The following is a 22,683-nucleotide window of genomic DNA, read 5'->3' as shown; positions in this document are numbered from 1 at the left end:
TCCTTCCTTTGCTCCCCTCCAGCCTCTGAGCCAGCAGCACACACAGCTCTCAGGACCAGGGTCCCTGTCCCCCATCTCTTCCTGGTCCTGCCCAGCTAGGCGCCTCCACCCCAGCTCAGGCCCACCATTCCCAGGCACCTCTGCTCAAGGCAGGGCTACTCAGTGATGGAGGCTCTGGGTCCCCAGGAGGCTGGTGACCTGCAGGCAACACTGAGTCAGAACTCCTGCTTCTCCAGGAGCACAGGCCTGGCCTCAGCCCTTCCCACAGTCTCTGCTGTGGGGCTCCTGCCTTGCCTGCTTGACCCAAGCCACTTCCTGTGAGAACAGGCCTTTGGAGTTGGGTCTGCAAAGGCCTTCCCATTTCTTCCTCCTGGGATGAGAGCTTGGCCCCTCTCATCTTAGCCCCCTGGGTGGGTCCCCTCCCCACTGACACATCATGTGGAGCCCCCATGCTGCTCTCAGCCCCCGTGAGTCCTGCCCTTGCCCTGAGTGCCTGCTGTTCTCACACCACCTACCAGGGGCCCTGCCAGCCAGCAGTCTGTGCTCAGTCAGGGGACTTGGCTAAACCCTTTAAGCATCAATAGGCCCTCAGCCTAGTGAGGGCCCCTCCCTTTTCACAATGTCACCTGACAGTGGGGACTTTTCAGAACTCAGCGCTGAGCTTGTCGAGTTCTGCTCTCAGGTGATATGGGGTCTTCTTCACTGGCTCATTTCCAGGATGAGGAGGTTCAGTGAGGGCCAGGGGTTTGCTGGGATTCACCTTCCCTGGCCTCACACCAGGCCCTGTGCCCCTGCTTTCCCTCTGAATTCTGCCCTCAGTACCTATTCCTGGAAAGGACTCAGCCCAGGAAGACAGTTATGATGAAACTGGTGAGGAGCACAGGAGGATCCAGGCTTTGGACTTGATGGCTGTGGCTATGGGCTGCAAGGTAGAGGGGCCCATGGTTGGTGATGCTGCAAGGAGAATAAGAGTGAAGCCCTTGTCCAGACCCCAAACTAAGCTGATGCCTCTTCGCCCCCATGACTCAGGTACCCCTACTTTGCAGACAGTTTACATACATCACATGGAGGCCCCTGAGATAGATCCTCAGGTGAGATGGGGGGAAGGGAGTAGTCCAGTCCTCAGGGGGCTCTGACAGCTAATGGGGGAGCAAGGTTTCCAACACAGCCATTCAGTCCTGCTGTGACATGGAGATGGTGACATGAAAATGGAGTCCTCAGGAGCTGACAGCAGAAGTGGTATTGACAGATTTCCAGAAGTAGGATTGGTGACATTTGAAAAATGATTCTGGAAAGAGGGTAGAGTGAGAAATAAATCCATGAAATTAAAAAGATGTCTATAGGTTTGGGATCAGCAAAAATCCATGTTCAATCGTCCAAAGGCCTGTGCTGTGAGGAGAGATGTCAGGGGGTAGAAAAGGAAGGAGGATGACAGAACATCCCCGGGTCATTGCTCTCCCAGGACAACTCACCTCCGATGGATCACATTCTCAAACACACACATACACACACACACACACATACACCCACACACACACACACAGGGGTGGGTCCATGTCACTCTGAGAAGACTATCACTTTCTCCTCCCTTCTCACTTACCCGTGGTCTTCAACATTTTCTCCCAGCACGCCATGAAATCCTGAAGCCAAGCCCGACAGTCTCCCATGGAGACCTTCTTCAAGAAGTCAGTCACAGCTCTGTCATTCTCCCACTTTTCTTTCATCCATCTGCCTCCAGGGTGATCCACTCTCCAGTGTCCATTCTCCGAATCAAAGTGGAGTCTCATTTGTCCATTCAAGCCAAATAGCCAGGATCTACTGACATGTCTGTCATCCTCACAGCGACATGTCATCCTAGCCTGCAGGGTGAGAGGGTCTGCTCCCACCATGGGAAAGAAAGAGCTCAGCCTTTGGGCTTGACAGATTCTTTGCCCCACCTGGGTCCACCTCCCCTGGGTCCATGTCACCTGGATCCAGCTAATCTGGCCCTGGTCTCTCGTGCAACAGCTGGTCTTTCCACTGGACAACTAGGGAAGGACCAACATCCAACTGTATTTTAAAGCCTCCAGTTTGCTCCTCCTGTACTTGGACTTTCTAACGTACCTGTGATTGTGTGTTTCTCCAGTGTAAAGTCACGCAGTTGGTCCCTGATGTCTCTGAGTATTTCGATCTGTGCTTCCCAGGCCTTTATGGTTTCACTTCTTCTCCCAATGGACTTGTGAATATGATCTTAGCATGACAACAATCATAGGAGAGTAAAACCTCTCCGTCCACCTGGCCTTGAACCTCACAGCACGGCTGTCCAGGTCTGGGCTGAGGATCGACGGTGAGGTTAAAGGAAAGAGAGTGAGCATCTGTGAAGGCAAACTGCAGTGAGGGTGAGGTTGGGAGAAGAAGACACATAGGCCTCTTCTCCCAGTTCTGTGAGAGCAGAGTAGGCTGCAGGGCTGGGCTGACAGAGTGGCATGGCCCTGCCTGCCCCGCACCCCCTCACCAGTTACGACTGAGGAAGATGATGAAGCCTCAGTCAGGCAAGAAACACCACAACCCTGGATATGCTCCATTTCCACTCTGCTCACAAGCTCCACACGTGGCACTAACTGACACATACGTTTCCCAGGGATGGGCCAGGCTGGTTCAGAAGGAAAGGCCTAAACCCAGAGGACTGTCAGCTTCTCTCTGAGTGTCCTGTGGGAGATGCAGAGGGTGAGGGGGCTGTTCCTGAGGAAGCGGATCACAGCCAGTGGGGCTGAGGGTGGGGAGGATGAGCTCAGAACCCAAACCTAGATAAGGGAGAGTTTTTAATCACGGGTCACTGGGCTTAGCAAGGTCGGGGAGACGTGGTGATCTCCCACTAGGATGGGTCTTGTAAACCTAGAAAAAGGCCTGGCTCACATGGCATGAAAGAGAAAATCTAGAACTTCTGAGGCAGGTGGTAGAGGAGGGGATCTAAGGCTCAGAGAAGTGAATCTGCCAGGGTGGACTCGGTGTGAAAGGGCAGGAGAGTGTGCAATCCACCCGCTCCATAGGAAAGCCTGATGGACTCCATGGAGTCCGAGAGGAAAGCGTGGATGAGAAGCATCTCCAATAGCTCAAAGATGACTTTTGCAGAAGGTCAGGGATGGTGATAGGACATGGTGTTCCTGTGGGCTTCTATCAGGAACAGGGATGGAAGTTGTGGAAAAATCAGATTCAGGTGGGGGTGCTCTAGGTCAGCAGAAAAGTAGGTGCAGTGGTCAAAGTGATTAGAGAGTCTCAATGCCAGCCAGGGCCTGACTGCAGAGAATATGATGCTGGCTCATAGCACAGGGCGATCCTAAAGGCAAGCAGATGGGCAGGAACCTAGATACAAACTATACCATTGAAAGAAATAAAGAGAGACAGAACACAAGGCTATATGATCAGGAAGCCAAAGGCAGTCGTCCCTACCAAACACCTGATCCAGGCCCATTTTCTGAATCTGAGCCACTTCTCAGAAGGCATTACTGGAGAAAGAAGCCACGTTCTAAAGAGGAGGGCCCTTTCATCACCACATCTAGTGCAAAAGTCCTTCCATTCTTTCCCAAAGAGCCACATGGTTATTCACTGGGGTAAGTGAACCTGCAGAAGCAGAAACTACTGTCACGTTCACGTTGCACCTAGTGTGGTCCTAATATCAGGCACAGGAAGCGTAGCATCATCATAGTCCCCCAGTTGTTGAAGCGATGCTTGGAGTACCAGGCCATCAATGGACAGCAGTCCCAGGTTCTGCTTACAGTGGTTGTCACTGGGTCCACAGACCACACAGTGGTCATTTCACATGCCCTGGACTTGTGACATTCATTGAGACCTGAATAGCTAGTAAATTATTGTGGGATGAAGGCTACCATATTAGTGAATTCCAGATTCAAACTTCAGACCCTACCTCCCCATCCACCAATAGTACATGTACACAACATCCTGGACGAAATACAGAGACAAGTACCAACTGACAACCTCTCAAGGGCTGCAGGGGTGTGGTCCCTATCCTATCTCCATTTAATACCACTGTGGCCTTAGGTTTCCTGTAAATGGTACAGAAGAAATAGTTTAGGCTTCGCAGACCCCAGGTCCCTGCTGTAACCTGCTGTCCTAGCACAAAAGCAGTCACAATTGGTGAATGATGAGCACGGCTGGAGCTGCTTCTTGGGCAGATGACCCAGCAGAACCGGTGATGTCAGAGGTATCTGTGGCCAGAAAGGTACTATGTGCCATTTTCTACTTGAAAGCTCACAACACAGACCCTGAGTGTTGCACTGGAGAAAGTCACACCATTCAAATGTGGCTCCTGGTATGTTCCTAGGGCCTGGCAGAGATGAGGCCTCTGGTCATGGAATGTCAGAGTTGACCATCGTGATGAGGGTTCATCAACCCCTAATCATTAGTTCAGCTAGACCAGCCATCACAGGATAGAAGCAATTATGTGTTTTGGCATAAGCAGGGCCACAGGGAACAAGCAAGACCCACCAGAAGCTGGCCTAGATGTGACACTAGACTTGTTATATGGCCACTATCCTCTGCTCACATCTGTGGTTTCCTCCATGGCACTTTGGACCAAGGTAGCTACTCTGCAGCAAAGGAGAGGGGGGCATTAGCCCATAACTGCTGGACAGTTTTTATTTTCCTAAGAAAAAGTACTGTATGTTGAAGACAAATCACTCCCAAAAGAAAGAAAGAAAGCAAAACTTTAAAGGTGAATCATGTGCATTATCTTGCAGAAGTTAAGAAAATAAAAAGCAGTTGGTAGTAAGATTAATATGTATGCTTAAACAATTTTAAAGACTATTTTGTAAGAATATACCTATACCTCAAAGGCAACTATGTGTAAAAAATTTACACAAACATTATCAGTTAAACCTCATAAAAGTGATATTGAGAAAGTATTCCGCATCCGTAAGTCTGTCTTAGAAAGTTCAGATGCTAAAGCATTCCTAAGGCACGTTGTTCTGGAACACAAATCTGCTTCTGTGATTCTGGGTGATGTATGTGACTGGCTGGCTCCAAGTGGGCCTTGACAGGCACCTTCCTCCTGATGCTGGGGGACTGTGAGATGAGAGTCAGACACAGGCCCCCAGGGCTGCATGGACCTCTGTGAGACACTGGGCCAGCTTCTAGAACTCCACCTCTCCTCTGGATCCAAGGCCCAGGACAAGCCATCACAGCAAATCAGGACAGTTGATAATCTGGGGTATTTGGTAAGCATCTTTCAGGTACTGGGCCACATCAAATGGGTAGATGTCCACTTAGGGCATTTGGCCAGAGTCATAAACACATGGGCTCTTTTAGTAGCAGCATGCTGACTTCTTAGTTGTGGCATGCATGATCTAGTTCCCCCACCACAGATCGAGCCCAGGTCCCTGCATTGGGAGTGTGGAGTCTTAGCCACTGGATCACCAGGGAAGGATGGAGAACTCATTATTAACCAGACTTTCAAAAGCCATCCATCAATCCCATGTTTTTGTTGTTCCCCAGACAGTGAGAGTCCATGGGGAACAAGACTCTGGAGAGGGATTGGCTTTGCTCTTAACTTGAAGTTGTCATCAATGACAGAGATCCTAGGAGCCAGGTCTTTGTGGAAGACTTCTCTTCTGACCAGGTAGCTCATTCCACAGGCAATCTGAGCAGCCATGTGAACTAGCTTTTGTTGAGAAGTTTCCTGTGGACTATTGGCCTCTACATATTTCCACTGTCATAAAACAATTTAAGATACCCCCAGTACATGTAAGGCAATCCACCATGGGCTTTTCCCCTTTTTCTGCTCACACGTGGCTAATAGGAAGATTTCTGTGATGAAGATCTCGTAGCTCACAACTTTCAGGGAGCATTGTAGTCACCTGAATTTCAGAAGCTCGATCTCTAACTGTTTTTACAAATGCTTGTTGCTCTTTTTCTGGATCTTTTTCATCTACATAAACCCCATGGGAAGTACACCAAAAGGTACCTTCTTAGAATATATCTTTTGAGTTCCTCTCCCTGGATAGATATTTTGATATCATTCACCTAAGCTCTGGCCTCCAAAAAAGCAACACTTCTCAAGTCGTACTCCTCTAGCCACAAGGTCGGATAATGAGATGGGAGTTGTATTGTTGGGTGTGTTGCCTCTCACATACTGAGACATCTGGGAACGACTGGGACTGAGACAGCCCTTGGGAACTACTGCTGGCGCTGACGCTATCTCCCAGTTCAATCCTTTTCACACTATGAAGATGCAAAACAGCTAATACTAGTACTACAAGAAATATAACTGGACAGCAAACCCCTAGGCTGATATAAAACACACGTGTAGACATGGCTGGAACTGCATGTACAGGATCATAAATGGGTTCTTCTGCTAGTGGTGTTGTTGAAGGCTGAAGTTTTCCTTCCTCAATTTCTGGATGGCAACTTTTCCTTTGTTTCAGCTCTAAGATGTGAAGCTTTTGAAGTTACTGTCAAGTTGAGGTGCATTTAGTGTCGTAACTTCAGAATCTACTTTGTGCCAGGACAGAACAGCTCGAGCCCAAACACTGATACAGTGCGTGGGAGTTCCGGGGGCAGGGGGGCCCAGGCTGCAGGCAGCCTAGCGGACCTGAGCAGTACCAGCGGCAGCCTGCTGGATCCCCATCCCAGGGAGATCGCCCTGCACATCCATCCTGCTGTGAGCGCCCACCTCCACCGCCCAGGAGAAGGAAGCTAGGCCACTTGCTGCTGCCCACCTGACCTGAGCCCTTGAAAGATGAACAGCTCCTACCCCAGCCACCCTGCCAGTATTAACTGATCTGTCTTAAAGAGCGCTAGTCCTTCAAGGGCCGAGAGCAGTAGGGATGGGACCTAATTCCCTTCAGCAGGAGTAAGAAGGGACCAGAGGCAGTAGGGAAGGGACCTGGTTTTCCTTCAAGGGCAGAGAGCAGTAGGGAAGGGACCTACTTCAGTTCATCAATACTATGAAGGGACCAGAAGGAGCTCTGTGCACAGATCATCAATTCAGTTCAGTCACTCAGTTGTGTCTGAATCTTTGCAACCCCATGAACCGCAGCACGCCAGGGCTCCCTGTCCGTCACCAACTCCCAGAGTCCACCCAAACCCATGTCCATTGTGTCGGTGATGCCATCTAACCATCTCATCCTCTGTTGTCCCCTTCTTTTCCTGCTCTCAATCTTTCTCAGCATAAGAGTCTTGTCAAGTGATTCAGCTCTTCACATCAGGTGGCCAAAATATTGGAGTTTCAGCTTCAACATCAGTCCTTCCAATGAATACCCAGGACTGATCTCCTTTAGGATGGACTGGTTGGATGTCCTTGCAGTCCAAGGGACTCTCAAGAGTCTTCTCCAACACCACAGTTCAAAAGCATCAATTCTTCAGCGCTCAGCTTTCTTTATAGTCCAACTCTCACATCCATACATGACTACTGGAAAAACCAAGGGCCTGACTAGATGGACCTTTGTTGGCAAAATAATGTCTCTGCTTTTTAATATGCTGTCTCAGTTGGTCATAACTTTCCTTCCAAGGAGTAAGTGTCTTTTAATTTCATGGCTGCAATCACCATCTGCAGTGAGTTTGGAGCCCAGAAAAGTAAAGTCAGCCACTGTTTCCATTGTTTCCCCATCTATTTGCCATGAAGTCATGGGACCAAATGCCATGATCTTAGTTTTCTGAATGTTGAGCTTGAAGGCAACGTTTTCACTCTCCTCTTTCACTTTCATCAAGAGGCTCTTCAGTTCTTCTTCACTTATCCTATATCAAAAAGGCTGGAAGTTAGGGTTCACAAGGGGCTCTTATTGTATAGTTAAAATATGGGCCATTGTGGTGACCTGACAAACAAGGGATGAAGTCACAGTGGCCACATTGCCCTGATGGGCATCCTGTTTCTTCCTTAAGGTGATATCCTGTTTTTCCCTGCTGGTGCCAGTTTCTCAAGTCTCCTTGACCACCCGACCATGAGAACCCTTTGACTAAGTGACCACAATACCCCAGCTGTGGGCTAAAGATCAGTTGTGGCCCCCTCCCTCTGGGGAACAATTTCCCATTGATAGGGTATAAGAAGGGTTGGCTGTAAAAAGACAGCACCGGTTTCTCTCTAAATCCAGTTGCTTTCTTTTTTTCTTCTTATAATAAATCTTTCTCTGCCTGAATTCCCGGTTCATTCTCTTTTTCTCCACGCTTGCCTTACAGCACATGCATCTTGGGGAGGTTCCATGGACCAGGCAGGTGTGAAGAAAGAAACAAGATAATTGGCCAAAGGTAAACAAAGACCCGAAGGACTGTCCTACATAAGTAATTTACATCACCTTCATACTGAGCTCCTCCTCCCTCAGGATGCCTGCACTCCTCTCCGGTGTGTGTTCTGTAGAGCTTGTGACATACTGCACTCATCCTCATTAAAGACAATGTCCATGCCCTTTCTCTCTGGATATTTATTTCTGCCTTGCTTCTGTCTGAAATAAACAGCCAGTTTTTCTATGTTCTCTCTCAAACATTGTGCTGTGTCTCTAATAATAAGCTTTGTACCTATTTTACAGTTTTTGCTTCCTTGAAACATTCTTGATTTCAAATGGGGGAAAGAACCAGGGCCACTTTGCTTCTAGCCTCTAGTCCCTGGTGGTCTTGTGGCTAGGGTTCCAGGTTTTTCATCCAGGCTACCAAGATTCAATCTCTGTCCAGGGAAGAAAGGTCTCTCTTCAGGACAACTCACTGCTCTCCCTCCAAAATCACTGGGAATATTTCAGTTCAGTTCATTCTCTTAGTCATGTCCAACTCCTTGCGACCCCATGAACCGCAGCATGCCAGGCCTCCCTGTCCATCACCAACTCCCGGAGTCCACCCAAACCCATGTCTATTGAATCAATGATGCCATCCAACCATCTCATCCTCTGTCGTCCCCTTCTCATCCTGCCCTCAATCATTCCCCAATCAGGATCTTTTCCAATGAGTCAGCTCTTCACATCAGGTGGCCAAAGGATTGGCATTTCAGCTTCACCATCAGTCCTTCCAATGAACACCCAGGACTGATTTCCTTCAGGATGCACTGGTTGAATCTCCTTGCAGGTCAAGGGACGCTTGAAGAGTCTTCTCCAACACCACAGTTCAAAAGCATCAATTCTTCAGTGCTCAGCTTTCTTTATAGTCCAAATCTCACATCCATACATGACCACTGGCAAAACCAAGGCCTTGACTAGATGGACCTTTGTTAACAAAGTAATGTCTCTGCTTTTTAATATGTTGTCTCAGTTGGTCATAACTTTCCTTCCAAGGAGTAAGTGTCTTTTAATTTCATGGCTGCAATCACCATCTGCAGTGATTTTGGAGCCCAGAAAAATAAAGTCAGCCACTGTTTCCATTGTTTCCCCATCTATTTGCCATGAAGTGATGGGAGCAGATGCCATGGTCTTAGTTTTCTGAATGTTGAGCTTTAAGCCAACTTTTTCACTCTCCTTTTTTACATTGAAGAGGCTCTTTATTTCTTCTTTTTTTTTCTGCTGTAAGGGTGGTGTCATCTGCATATCTGAGGTGATTGATATTTCTCCTGGCAATCTTGATTCCACCTTGTGCTTCTTCCAGCCCAGCGTTTCTCATGATGTACTGTGCATATAAGTTAAATAAGCAGGGTGACAATTTACAGCCTTGACGGACTCCTTTTTCTATTTGAAACTAGTCTGTTGTTCCATGTCCAGTTCTAACTGTTGCTTCCTGACCTGCATATAGGTTTCTCAAGAGGCAAGTCAGGTGGTCTGGTATTTCCATCTCTTTCAGAATTTTCCACAGTTGATTGTGATCCACACAGTCAAAGGCTTTGGAATAGTCAATAAAGCAGAAATAGATGCTTTTCTGGAACTCTCTTGCTTTTTCCATGATCCAGCGGATGATGGCAATTTGATCTCTGGTTCCTCTGCCTTTTCTAAAACCAGCTTGAACATCTGGAAGTTCATGGTTCACATATTGCTGAAGCCTAGCTTGGAGAATTTTGAGCATCACTTTACTAGCATGTGAGATGAGTGCAATTGTGTGGTAGTTTGAGCATTCTTTGGCATTGCCTTTCTTTGGGATTGGAATGAAAACTGACCTTTTCCAGTCCTGTGGCCATTGCTGAGTTTTCCAAATTGGCTGGCATATTGAGTGCAGCATTTTCACAGCATCATCTTGCAGGATTTGAAATAGCTCAACTGGAATTCCATCACCTCCACTAGCTTTGTTTGTAGTGATGCTTCCTAAGGCCCACTTGACTTCACATTCCAGGATGTCTGGCTCTAGGTCAGTGATCACACCATCATAATTATCTTGGTCATAAAGATCTTTTTTGTACAGTTCTTCTGTGTATTCTTGCCACCTCTTTTTAATATCTTCTGCCTCTGTTAGGTCCATACCATTTCTGTCCTTTATCAGGCCCATCTTTGCATGAAATGTTCCCTTGGTATCTCTAATTTTCTTGAAGAGATCTCTAGTTTTTCCCATTCTATTGTTTTCCTCTATTTCTTTGCATTGATTGCTGAGGAAGGCTTTCTTATCTCTCCTTGCTATTCTTCAGAACTCTGCATTCAAATGGGTATATCTTTCCTTTTCTCCTTTGCTTTTTGCTTCTCTTCTTTTCACAGCTATTTATAAGGCCTCCTCAGACAGCCATTTTGCTTTTTCACATTTCTTTTTCTTGGGAATGGTCTTGATTCTTGTCTCCTGTACAATGTCATGAACCTCCATCCATAGTTCATCAGGCACTATATCTATCAGATCTAGTCCCTTAAATCTAATTCTCACTTCCACTGTATAGTCATAAGGGATTTGATATAGGTCATACCTGAATGTTCTAGTGGTTTTCTCCACTTTCTCAATTTCAGTCTGAATTTGGCAATAAGGAGTTCATGATCTGAGCCACAGTCAGTTCCTGGTCTTGTTTTTGCTGACTGTGTAGAGCTTCTCCATCTTTGGCTGCAAGGAATATAATCAATCTGATTTCAGTGTCGACCATCTGATGATGTCCATGTGTAGAGTCTTCTCTTGTGTTGTTGGAAGAGGGTGTTTGCTATGACCAGTGCATTCTCTTGGTAGAACTCTATTAGCCTTTGCCCTGCTTCATTCTGTACTCCAAGGCCCAATTTGCCTGTTACTCCAGGTGTTTCTTGACTTTCTACTTTTGCATTCCAGTCCCCTATAATGAAAAGGACATCTTTTTTGGGTGTTAGTTCTAAAAGGTCTTGTAGGTCTTCATAGAACTGTTCAGTTTCTTCAGCGTTTCTGGTCAGGGCATAGACTTGGATTACCGTGATATTGAATGGTTTGCCTTGGAAACAAATAGAGATCATTCTGTCATTTTTGAGATTGCATCCAAGTACTGCATTTCAGACTCTTTTGTTGACCATGCTGGCTACTCCATTTCTTCTAAGGGAGTCCTGCCCACAGTAGTAGATATAATGGTCATCTGAGTTAAACTCACCATTCCAGTCCATCTTAGTTTGCTGATTCCAAGAATGTTGATGTTCACTCTTGTCACCTCCTGTTCGACCACTTCCATTTGCCTTGGTTCATGGACCTGACATTCCAGGTTCCTATGCAATCTTGCTCTTTACAGCATCTGACCTTGCTCCTATCACCAGTCCCACCCACAACTGGGTGTTGTTTTTGCTTTGGCTCCATCCCTTCATTCTTTCTGGAGTTATTTCTCCACTGATCTCCAGTAGCATGTTGGGCACCTACCAACCTGGGGAGTTTACCTTTCAGTGTCCTGTCTTTTTGCCTTTTCATATTGTTCATGGGGTTCTCAAGGCAAGAATACTGAAGTGGCTTGCCATTCCCTTCTCCAGTGGACCGCATTCTGTCAGACCTCTCCACCATGACCAAACTAGGGTCTGGCTGCTTCCCACTCAAAAGCCATTAAAGAGGTCATGTTGATGGAAAGGAAAGTTTGCCTGATTTTGGATGCCAGCAATGGTGGAGGGGAAGAGGGTAGGGGACTTCCATGATGGCTCAGTGGTAAAGAATCTGCCCAGAATCCACCGTCAGTGCCCGTCTTGGGTGGCCCCACATGGCATGGCTTGGTTTCACTGAGTTAGACAAGGCTGTGGTCCGTGTGATCAGATTGGCTAGTTGTCTGTGATTGTGGTTTCTGTCTGTCTGCCCTCTGATGCCCTCTCTCAGTGCCTATGGTCTCACTTGGATTTCTCTTACCTTGAATGTGGGGTAATTCTTCATGGCTGCTCCAGCAAAACACAGCCACTGCTCCTTACCTTGGACGTGGGGTACCTCCTCTCAGTTATTTAATCAATAGAAATTGATAAGAGGCCAGATGAGAAATTCAGGCTAGGTGTTATTGGTGTTCCTGAAACTAGGGTCTGGCTGCTTCCTGCTCAAAAGCCATTAGAGAGGTCATGTTGATGGAAAGGAAAGTTTGCCTTATTTTGGATGCCAGCAATGGTGGAGGGGAAGGGGGTAGGGGACCTCCATGGTGGCTCAGTAGTAAAGAATCTGCCCAGAATCCACCCGTCAATGCAGGAGGTGTGGGTTCAATCCCTGCCTCAGAAAGATTCCTTGCAGAGGGAAATAGCAACCCACCCCAGTATTCTTGCCTGGAAAATCCTATGGACACAGGAGTCTGGCAAGCTACAGTCCATGGGGTCACACAGAGTCACACACTTAGTGACTAAACAACAAATGGAGGTGAGCAGGGTGTGGGAAGGATGGACATCTGTCCAAAGGCTGACTCCCCCAACTGACAATAAGTGGGCAAGAACTTTTATAGACAGAGGGATGGGGCTGCATGCAGAAACAGCACAGTCAGCTCTGACAGTCATCTCCAAATTGGTCATGGATGGTCTGACCAGAGTCATCTTGATTGTTTTAAGTAGAATTAATCTTTGGTTCCATGGTTGGCTTGTTCTCATCCCTTGAGGACAATTCTCGGAATTGTGGAAGCTTATATCATGGCTACAGTCTGGTCATCATGTAGCTAATTTCTTCCAACTGGTGGGAATTTATGTATCTATAAGACAGCTCACAGGATAGAGCTCAGAATATTATCAATAGCCCTTGAGAAGGACCTCAAAGTCCTTGACTACACTTAATGACTACATTATTCTTATTTGGTCTCCTTTGACTATTTTCCTTAGTTTCTGCATTTTCTCACTTCTCTGATTAAGCTTAGTGTGTGGCTAAAGCTTTTCCACAGACAAAAGGCAGGCTGAGGACATGGTGGGGCAAGGACCATAGGGTCCCGCTCTGTTTCATCAGAATTCTTGCTACAGTTTGAGGGAAGGCAAACAAGTTCTCTCGCTCGATCCTGAGGGGGACAAGCTGGTCCCTTATGTGGGGTGAGGGTGGGGGTGGATCCGTGGGTCAGGCAGGAGGGGTGGCTTAGGTGGTCTGCCCACCCCCTTGGTGGTGCTGTGTGTCGGCTTATGTGCACTACCTTGCTTTTGCTCCCAACACCTCAGTAGTGGCAGCTGGGGTTTGATCTTTTTGTATCTTGTTGCTCATAATTTGTCCCAACTGTGCATACATGCAGCACTTTTTCTCCCTTTATAGTGTCTTTGCATTTTTATGCTTCATGAGAACTTTGTCCAGGTCCCAGCCTGTCTCAGGTGTGACAGAAGCAGGAGGAGAAGAGAGAATTCTGGCTTGGACCCCCCGGTCATAAACTTTCCCATGGTCTATACTCAACACCTAGAAAATGATTTCTCAAAATAACTGAACCCCCTTCCATCTGATTTCATCAATCTAGTTAATTGGAAGAACTGCTGTATGGAGTTAATTTCACAGTGTGTAGTGAATTCTTCTCATCCAGACATCTAAAACTGCTTCTGGCTACATGCCATCCTTGTGGGATGAATTGAGGAAACAGTCACTGAACTCAATTACTGTGCTCTGTGGTTCAGATGAAGAGTGTGGTTGACACAGAGAGAGATCCTGGCCACACTGTGTGAGGAGATGGTCAACAGGGGCAGCTGCTGCCTCCGTGCCTGCCAAGTTCCCATTTCTCAGCAAGAGCCCAATAAATATTTATTGAATGAATACATGTTCAGTTACTGCTTGTTTTCTAGTGTTAATGAATATGTTATCAGTCCAGGATCATCAATAGATGGTAAAATTATGGGCTGAAATATTGTCAGGGAACAGGATATTCCTGTTTTATTAATAGAGGAATATTACAATATTCCTATTATTATTGTTGTTTTATAATAGAGGAATATCCCTCTATTCTAGCACAGAAGTGAAGCCTCAACCCATATTTTTTTGTCTGTGCAAATATCAGAATCAAACTCACCTTTTATTTTTATCATTATCATCATTGTGATCACTTGCTAGTCTGTATCTTATTGACATTCTGGAGACTTTGGTTTGACCTCCTTTATCCTGATTATTGAGGACTTTTTCTTCCTTATGTGAGTTGCTGTGTGGTTTCCACTGGCTTTACTTTGACAAGTGTGACCAGGGTAACCTTAATATTTCTTTTAGCTGGACTAAACTACCAGACCACCTGACCTGCCTCTTGAGAAATCTGTATGCAGGTCAGGAAGCAACAGTTAGAACAGGACATGGAACAACAGTCTGGTTCCAATAGGAAAAGGAGTATGTCAAAGCTGTATATTATCATCCTGTTTATTTAACTTATATGCAGAGTACATCATGAGAAACGCTGGACTGGAAGAAACACAAGCTGGAATCAAGATTGCCGGGAGAAATATCAATCACCTCAGATATGCAGATGACACCACCCTTATGGCAGAAAGTGAAGAGGAACTCAAAAGCCTCTTGATGAAAGTGAAAGAGGAGAGTGAAAAAGTTGGCTTAAAGCTCAACATTCAGAAAACGAAGATCATGGCATCTGGTCCCATCACTTCATGGGAAATAGATGGGGAAACAGTGGAAACAGTGTCAGACTTTATTTTTTTGGGCTCCAAAATCACTACAGATGGTGACTGCAGCCATGAAATTAAAAGACGCTTACTCCTTGGAAGGAAAGTTATGACCAACTGAGACAGCATATTCAAAAGCAGAGACATTACTTTGCCAACAAAGGTCCGTCTAGTCAAGGCTGTGGTTCTTCCTGTGGTCATGTATGGATGTGAGAGTTGGACTGTGAAGAAGGCTGAGTGCCGAAGAATTGATGCTTTTGAACTGTGGTGTTGGAGAAGACTCTTGAGAGTCCCTTGGACTGCAAGGAGATCCAACCAGTCCATTCTGAAGAAATGATGCTAAAGCTGAAACTGCAGTACTTTGGCCACCTCATGTGAAGAGTTGACTCATTGGAAAAGACTCTGATGCTGGGAGGGATTGGGGGCAGGAGGAGAAGCGGACGACAGAGGATGAGATGGCTGGATGACATCACTGACTCGATGGAAGTGAGTCTGAGTGAACTCCGGGAGTTGGTGATGGACAGGGAGGCCTGGCGTGCTGCGATTCATGGGGTCGCAAAGAGTCAGACACGACTCAGTGATTGAACTGAACTGAAACTTGAGATGAAGCTTGAGCTCATTCCAGGCTCTAGGCCTCTAACTTCCCTTTTCTTAGAACATTTTACTTCAAAATCTTGTCATTTTGTCTCTTACCAGTTTTACAACTCAGGACTGTTTTCTCAAAGCCCAGGGAGCCATCTCTTTCTTTCTTTCTCTAAGGTGACTTATTAAGGCCATTTATTACTTAAATGTGCTAGCATACTCTATGACCAAGCCCACCCAGATGAAAGGAAGAATGAGAAACTAAGACAAGCTATACACCTAGTGGAAAAGGAATCAGTGAAGGATACTAATTTGCCAGTCTATGTGACATGAGCTTTTCTACTGTGTATTATCTAATAAGGTATAACTTCCTTTGCTGCTGTTGCTGCTGTTTAGTCCCTAAGTCATGTCCAACTCTTTGAGACTTCATGGACTGTAGCCAGCCAGGCTCCTATGTCCAAGGGATTTCCCAGGGAATAATACTGGAGTGGCATCTGTTTACAGATGTTTTTTTTTTTTTTTGGTTGCCCTGGGTCTATGTTTCTGCGGGCAGGCTTCCTCCAGCTGCAGCTAGCAGGGGCTCCTCTTTAGTAGCAGTGCTTGGGCTTCTCATTGAGGTGGCTCCTCCTGTTGTGGAGCACTGGCCTTAGGCATGTGGGGTTCAGTAGTTACGGTATTGGGTTTGGCAGTTATGGCCTGCAGGCTCTAGAGTGTGGGCCTTGGGAGCCAGCTCTTTGAATCTGAAGTATTAAAGGAGATAGTGCTGGCATCTCCCAGTCTCTGTCGGAGGGTAGGAGCCTATATTTGGCTCCCAAGTAGCTCAGCTGGTAAAGAATCCACCTGCAAGGCGGGAGACCCTGGTTCGATTCCTGGGTTGGGAAGAGACCTGGAAGAAGGGATAGACTACCCACTCCAGTATTCTTGGGCTTCCCTTGTGGATCAGATGGTAAAAGAATCCACCTGCAATGTGAGAGACCCAGGTTCAACCCTTGGTTTGGGAAGATCCCTTGGAGGAGGGCCTGGCAACTCACTCCAGTATTCTTGCCTTGAGAATCCCTGTGGGCAGAGGAGCCTGGAGGGCTATAGTACATGGAGTCACAAAGAGTCAGACAGGACTGAGCAACTAGGCCCAGCACAGCACAGGAGCCTATACTAGTCAGCTGGTCCTGCCATACAAAGGACCACAGACTGGATGGCTTACCCAACAAACACAGGTTTTTCTACAGTTCTGTAGGGAGGCAGTCCAAGATCATGGTGCTGGAGGGTTTGTATCTTTATAAGATCAATCACTACAGATGGTGACTGCAGCCATGAAATTAAAAGACGCTTACTCCTTGGAAGCAAAGTTATGACCAACCTAGATAGCATATTCAAAAGCAGAGACATTACTTTGCCAACAAGGGTTCATCTAGTCAAGGCTATGGTTTTTCCTGTGGTCAATTAGAGGGGACCCTGGTTGATATCATATTCAAAAGCAGAGACATTACTTTGCCAACAAAGGTCCGTCTAGTCAAGGCTATGGTTTTTCCTGTGGTCATGTATGGATGTGAGAATTGGACTGTGAGGAAGGCTGAGTGCCGAAGAATTGATGCTTTTGAACTGTGGTGTTGGAGAAGACTCTTGAGAGTCCCTTGGACTGCAAGGAGATCCAACCAGTCCATTCTGAAGGAGATCAGCCCTGGGATTTCTTTGGAAGGAATGATGCTGAAGCTGAAACTCCAGTACTTTGGCCACCTCATGTGAAGAGTTGACTCATTGGAAAAGACTCTGATGCTGGGAGGGATTGGGGGCAGGAGGAGAAGGGGACAACAGAGGATGAGATGGCTGGATGGCATCATTGACTCGATGGACGTGAGTCTCAGTGAACTCCGGGAGTTGGTGACAGAGAGGCCTGGCGTGCTGCGATTCATGGGGTCGCAAAGAGTCAGACACAGCTGAGCGACTGATCTGATCTGATCTTATTTTTTGATGCATTTCAAACTTGAAGACAATACAACATTTGCCTCAAACACTTCATCATGTAGTTGAGGAACTAATGGTCTTTTCTGCCTTTGAATCTGTACTCTGTTTCCTCATGTCACCTTGAACTTCTAATTTAATGAATACTGCTGCATTTTCTTTAATGGACTGTATTAATTTTTTAGTTTTAATACTTAAAGTTTAAGGTTTAAAATTTAGTTTCCCAGGATAGAAATTAAGATGCATCATTTTTATTTTTTGGCTATGCCATGAGGCATGTAGGATCTTGTTCCTTAACCAGGGATCAAACCCCTACCCCTGGCAGTCTAAGCATGGAGTCTTTACCACTGGGCCCCAGGGAAGGCCCCGATCCACCATTTTAATATATATACATATATATTTATATATAAATATATACTTATAATATGGATATTATAAACATATTTTATTTTTACCTTTAATCTCAGTAAGAGATAAATGATCACTAAAGGGAGCCTCCCCAACTGCATAAACAGTACAAACTGAAGAGCTCTGGTCCATGGATGGAAATGAAGAAAGAACATAAGGTAAAAATAGGCATCAGGAATCAAGACAGCCTTTCATTACCATCCCTTTTGGTTGTTGTTGTTAGTGTTAGTCCTGTTCAGAATGATCATCTCCAATACATTTTTAGGGGATATATCAACCAGTTCAGTTCAGCTCAGTTCAGTCACTCAGTTGTGTCCGACTCTTTGTGACCCCATGAATCGCAGCGTGCCAGGCCTCCCTGTCCATCATCAACTCCCAGACTTCACTCAGACTCACGTCCATCGAGTCAGTGATGCCATCCAGCCATCTCATCCTCTGTCGTCCCCTTCTCCTCCTGCCCCCAATCCCTCCCAGCATCAGAGTCTTTTCCAATGAGTCAACTCTTCACATGAGGTGGTTAAAGTACTGCAGTTTCAGCTTTAGCATCATTCCTTCCAAAGAAATCCCAGGGCTGATCTCCTTCAGAATGGACTGGTTGGATCTCCTTGCAGTCCAAGGGACTCTCAAGAGTCTTCTCCAACACCACAGTTCAAAAGCATCGATTCTTCAGTGCTCAGCCTTCCTCACAGTCCAACTCTCACATTCATACATGACCACAGGAAAAACCATAGCCTTGACTAGATGGACCTTTGTTGGCAAAGTAATCTCTGCTTTTGAATATGTTATCAACCAGGCTCCCCTCTAATTTTCAGAAAATGATAGGGACCTGCGGGGAGCGAGCTCCGCCTCTGGCAAAGGTCATGAGGAAGGAGGCTTGGCATACGCAAAGGCGGGATCAAGCCTCAGGAGTCTCCCTGGAAATTCTCGCGCAATCTACCCCCAAAACCAGAGTCTGCCTACTTTCTGCTTTGTGCTTTCACCTACACCTCTGACTTTACGGGGGGCTGTCCCCCATACCTCTCTGAAAAAAGTTAGCTTACAGCTCCAGTTAATAATTCCTGGGTGTGACAGTGTTTAACTTACAAACTCCTTTGGAAATCCTCTAGCCTGCCTGAATAGGTTTTTCCGGCCTCATGTGATTGTTCAGAGCCTCCCAACTGTGAGAGGCAGGAGATGTTCTAAACTGTCTAAACACAGATTCTTTTGAGTAGTTAAAAGATTGATTAGAAATTGTATTGGTGAAGGGATTTTCACTTGTTGGGCCAATGTTTGCTGCTAAGTCTCCATATCCCTTACCTGCTGTGTCCCTGGCAGTGTATTGGTTAATATAATTGGTGTAAATAGTAGCTTTAATGTTTGTAACCTGGGACCCTTGAGTTAATTTTTTCTTGTTGTAGCCCACCACACCTTTGCTCTGTAGGAATGCAACTTTATCTAATGCTTTTGGAGGGTGGCTCCTGACCAATCACCTTTAGAGAAAAATAAGTTTTCTGAAGAAAAGGTCTTAAAATGTTAACAGGCCTCCGGGCCAGAAGATGATGCAAATCACCTAAGCTTTTGCATATGATAAGTTTGCAGGAAGAAAGCCTGGTTTGCTGCAAGACTCTACCCCTTCCCCCATTATCCTCTGTGCATAACTTAAGGTATAAAAACTACTTTGAAAAATAAAGTGCGGGCCTTGTTCACCGAAACTTGGTCTCACCATGTCGTTCTTTCTCTTACCTTCTGGCTGAATTATTCAGCCTCTTTTCTCCACTGAATTTCCTCACTGAGCTATCCTTATTTCAGCCTCTTTTCTTCACTGAATTTTACTGAGCTATCCTCATTCTATTACTCTTTATATCCTTAATTAACATTTAATTAAGCAATTGTTTCCTGATCTTCGCCTACGCCGTCTCTCCTTCGAATACCCTGGATCAGCCGGGGCTGGTCCCCAGCAGGGACCTCAGCTCCAGAATTCTCCCAGGGGACTCGTGAGTGTGATGTTAGCAAGACCACAGTCATAGGAGAGAAAAACCTCTCTGTCCACCTGGCCTTGAACCTCACACCATGGCTGTCCAGGTCTGGGCTGAGGATTGATGGTGAAATTATAGGAAAGAGAGTGAGCATGTGTGAAGGCAAAACACAGTGAGGGTGAGGTTGGGAGAAAAAGACCCATAGGCTCCTCCCCCAGTTATGTGAGAGCGGAGTAAGGCTGCAGGGCTGGGCTGACACAGCAGGATGGCCCCACCTGCCCCACCACCCCAAACACACCCCAGGTACTGGCTGAGGAAGAGGAGGAAGCCTTGATCAGGCAAAAAAAACCACACAGCCCTGGATATGCCTATCTCCACTCTGTTCAAAAGCTCCACACCTAGCATGAACTGACACAATTTTTTCCAGAGGTGGGCCAGGCCAGCTCAGAAGGAGAGGCCTAAACACAGAGGACTGTGAGAATGTCTCCGAGTGTCCTGAGGAGAGATGGGGAGCCTTTGGGGGCTGCTCCTGAGGAAGCAGGATCACAGTGGGGCAGAATGAGAACAGAACCCAAAGCTGGAGAAGGGAGAGCTCACAATTAGGGGTCACAGGACTTAGCAAGGCCAGGGAGATGCTGCTGATCTCCCACTAGGATGGGTCTTGGAAGCCTGGAGAAAGGCCTGGCCCACCTGGCATGAAAGAGAAAGTGCAGAACATCCAAGGCAGGTGGTAGAGGAGGGGATCCAAGGCTCAGAGAAGTGAATCTGCCAGGGCGGACACGGTGTGAAAGGGCAGGAGAGTGTGCAGTCCACCCGCTCCATGGGAAAGCCCGATGGACTCCATGGAGCCTGAGAGGAAGGCGTGGATGAGAAGCATGTCCAGCAGCGCAAGTGAGATCTGCTGGGACTTGAAACCTAGATCTGTAGACCTTCGCTCTAGTGCTTGCACCTGGACAGTGATCTCCTCCAGCAACAAAATACAAAGCAATTATGAGGGACTGAAAATAACTGCATGCATGCCAAGTTGGGCTTAATTATGAACGAAAAGATAAAACACCCAACTGGAAAAGCAGGGTGCGGGGTATGATCCCTGCACAGGACACTGCCACGACGGTGGGCAGACCACCTAAGCCGTCCCTCAGGTCCTAAGCCTTGACCTGCCCCTACCCTCACCCATATAAGGGACCAGCCTGCCTCCCCCACCGCCCTCCCGCCCAAGGGAATGAGCAAAGAAACCTGTTGCTTGTGCCTGCGCCCTCACACTGCAGCATGTGTCCCAGTGAAGCCTCGCCTAAATTTCTTATCTGGCCTCTTATCCACTTCTATCCATTAGGGTTCTGTTCAGGCCCTCCAAGAGTCTATTTCCCCAGTCCTGTGTACGTTCTGGTGGCTCTTTGGTGGCGTTAATGGCAACCTCCACCAAGAGGACTTATGCAATACCCATGTCTGCGGCACCAAGCATACCCAAGTCCGCTGAACCCAGAGCCCCTGCCCCTGTGGCATCACTGACTCAATGGGCATGAGTTTGAGTAAACACTGGGAGTTGGTGATGGACAGGGAGGCCTGGCGTGCTGCGGTCTGTGGGGTCACGAAGAGTCGGACACGACTGAGAGACTGAATGAACTGAATTGAATGAACTGATTGATTAAGGAGGCCAAGAAGCCTGGTCGCTAACATACTCTGTGGCAATGTACCATGAAGAGCTACTGTCCCCTTTCTGCCAGAGCATCTGGGCATCTCTGTGACCTCGGGGTGCAACTGCTCTGTGGTGACAAGTGGCCGCCTGAACCTTGGCTCAGAGTCACCAGTTTGGTTGGTCTGCCTTCCTGGCCCCTGGGGGCCTCAGGGCCTTCATTCAGGCATTGTGCTCCCCCTCACCCTTTGTCCCTTTCCCTCATCTATTATCTCCACTTCTCCTCTCTCTGTCTTCTTCTCTCTCTGTCTTATCCTTCTGACAGAGTGGACCTTGGCAAGGACAGCCTCACTCCTCTCAACTTAGGAGACAAAGCTCCCTCTGGCTGTCAATGGCTCACTTTGATGGGGACAAGGTGGTGGGAGAGACTCACCTCATACCCTGCAGGTCTTGGTCCAGCAGGTTCTGCCTCATAGGAGATTTGTGAGAATGATAGAGGTTCAGACCTCTTATTAGGTAGTGGCTGGATGTCTGATCATACCAATGTTCTCACTTCTATTTCCCTGCCACCAAGAGAAGTCCCGTTGGGAACTCAGTGAAGTGGCAGATTTCTATATGCTGGTTTATGCATGGGTGAGAATCCCACCTCTGGGCTGCAGGCCCACAGCCGATGTACAAGGGGCTGGTTTCTGGGCTTGATCACCCCAGTGGGCAGTGGACAGGGTGCTCCCTCCCTCACTGGCCCTTTCTGGAAGCCTGCAGGTTGGTGCCTGAATAAATAGACACCCGCAGGTGCAGGGGTTGAAAAGGCAATGACTCCCTTTCCGTTTTTCAGTCTTTTCTGTCCCTCCTCCCTTTTGCTCTCCCTTAGTCCTCATATGTACACTCCTGTCCTTTTACATCCAAGAGACTCCCTGTTGGGTCACCTTTTTCACCACCACTTATTTGTTTTGTGTCCCCACTTCAGGCTTGAGGTTCCCACTGGCCCCCTTGAGAGAAGAGCTGGGCTGGGCTGGACAAAGTGCCCCAGAGGCCACTTCCCAGTAAGACCCTCTCTTTGTTTCTTGTTTGTTAATTTTCTGTCATTGGTAGGTTCTCTCAGTCAGTGAATTTAAAAGCATCTTTATTTTATGTACTTTTCTCGGTCCAATTGCTCCTGCAAATCTCTGCTACAATTGTGGGCATGGGTTACTTGTTGTTCAGTCACTCAGTCATGTCTGACTCTTTGCGACCCCATGGACTGCAAGAACCAGGCTTCCTTGTCCTTCACCATCTACTGGAGCTTGCTCACACTCATGTCGATTGAGTC

At 47.0% G+C, this 22,683-nt stretch overlaps 2 pseudogenes; both read right to left on the bottom strand.

Annotated features, from left to right (window-relative positions):
- Positions 1-839: 839 nt before the first annotated feature.
- LOC101907062 (UL16-binding protein 3-like) lies at positions 840-4,561 on the bottom strand (annotated as a pseudogene).
- A 514-nt stretch (positions 4,562-5,075) lies between these two features.
- Positions 5,076-22,683, bottom strand: part of LOC101906979 (tyrosine-protein kinase RYK-like) — a 44,643-nt pseudogene continuing 27,035 nt past the window's right edge.

The sequence above is a fragment of the Bos taurus genome, chromosome 9 (genome assembly GCF_002263795.3).
Source record: "Bos taurus isolate L1 Dominette 01449 registration number 42190680 breed Hereford chromosome 9, ARS-UCD2.0, whole genome shotgun sequence".
NCBI lineage: Eukaryota > Metazoa > Chordata > Mammalia > Artiodactyla > Bovidae > Bos > Bos taurus.
The sequence above is the reverse complement of the archived record's forward strand: the minus strand, read 5'-3'. Positions and strand labels throughout refer to the sequence as shown.